This window comes from Aplysia californica, unplaced genomic scaffold (assembly GCF_000002075.1).
Source record: "Aplysia californica isolate F4 #8 unplaced genomic scaffold, AplCal3.0 scaffold00938, whole genome shotgun sequence".
NCBI classification, from domain to species: Eukaryota; Metazoa; Mollusca; class Gastropoda; order Aplysiida; family Aplysiidae; genus Aplysia; species Aplysia californica.
Window position 1 is genome coordinate 171724 of NW_004798208.1, and position 1270 is coordinate 172993.

The window sequence follows — 1270 nt, forward strand, 5'->3', positions numbered from 1 at the left end:
AGAAAGGATGTGATTTCAGAGTGTTCGGAGAAATAGTGCCCAGCTTTATTTTCCCGAACGTTCGGAGAAATAGTGCCGGCCTAAAGTATTTGTATTCAGACAAAACCAAAAGTTGCCTTATTGACTTGCATATATTTGAAACCTGAATAATTACTAGATCTAGATTTATATCTATATCTAGATCTAATGAGACCTGTGTACTCAACAGGTTTGAGTCGATAGGGCGAAACCTAGATCTAGATATCTAAGAACGGCTAGCCACTTCGAAAATAAAATTTGACCGTTCCTTATAGATCTAAATCTAGATCTAGATTCTAGAGATCTAATTTCCTTTATTCCATGAATGAAAAACTGGAACTAAGACTTAAGTGATGGACCATGAAGGGCGTTTATGTTCAGGACAAGAGTACGTACTCTTCTAGATCTAGAGTCTAGATCTAGATGTAGATCTAGATTTTAGATGTTGTAATCTAGAACTAGATTTTAGATCTAGATCTAGATCTAGATATAGTCTAGATGATCTAGATTCTAGATCTAGAAACATCACCATTTTATCCATAAAACAAACGTTTTAAACGAATAAGAGTCAGAGCTTACTGAGGGAGCCGTCGTCAAACTGATCAAATTCCCAGTCGGTGGGCGTCGCCCCGGTGCCTGGCTGTCCACCAGACGTCATTGTTGCCGCTTACAATCCACCCTGTCAATCATAAACTCGGCTGATTTAGATCCTTTGGGTTGGAAGCCAAGTAGATCTAGATTTAGATCTAGATCTCTAGATCTACATGAACAATTTCGTTCACTGGTGTCCACAAAAACTGAATTCCTGCAACTTGGACTTCGATGTCAAACTGACACAAAACATGAAGACTATACTACTATACATGAACACAACTGATCCTGTGATTAGGGAAAGAAAAGTGAAACCGGAACCGGAAGTTACACTATGATGAGTAAAATGATATAATTTTTGGAAGAGCCAGCAAAGAATATTATACGATTCAAATAAATAATTCTTCTTCGGACACTTTCTTTCTTTTTTAAAATGAGTTTTAAGGCGCTCGCAACTGGAAAAGGTTATATGAGCGCGCGAAACACAAGTTGGTTGCATTCACAGCCTTTCCCTGCACGTCTGGGCTCGGTCAACTTCTAGCAGTAGCAGGCTCAACAATGTAGGGCCCACAATTAAATTGTTCACAGAAGAAAACTAAATATCTAGAGATACTAGATCTAGATAGAGAGAGCACTAATAAAGTTACTTTGACAACAAAAT